Genomic DNA, 451 nt, shown 5'->3' with positions numbered 1-451 from the left:
TGTGTGTCCTTAGCACTTGAATCAGTGCTTCCTCTTCCTGTGGATTTAAAGCAGAGCTTATAATCACTGGAAAAGTGTCACCCTCTCCCAGAAATGCGTATTTCAGGGATGGTGGTAGTGGTTTGAGTTCAGGTTTGGGAGGCTTATCCTCCTCCTGAGGAATTTTCAAAAATTCCTTTGTTTCCTCTGGTTCTTCTTGATCAGGTTGAGCATCCTTCAAGATGTCCTCAAGCTCTGATTCTAGGCTTTCAGTCATATTGATCTCTTCTACCAGAGAGTCAATAATGTCAGCGCACATGCAGTCATTTGGTGTGTCTGGATGCTGCATAGCTTTTACAGCATTCAACTTAAACTCATCCTCATTGACTCTCAGGGTTACTTCCCCTTTTTGTACATCAATAAGAGTTCGTCCAGTTGCTAGGAAAGGTCTTCCTAGAATGAGAGTTGCACT

Source organism: Arachis duranensis, unplaced genomic scaffold (assembly GCF_000817695.3).
Source record: "Arachis duranensis cultivar V14167 unplaced genomic scaffold, aradu.V14167.gnm2.J7QH unplaced_Scaffold_69555, whole genome shotgun sequence".
In the NCBI taxonomy this organism is placed as follows: Eukaryota; Viridiplantae; Streptophyta; class Magnoliopsida; order Fabales; family Fabaceae; genus Arachis; species Arachis duranensis.
This window is presented reverse-complemented; position numbering follows the sequence as displayed.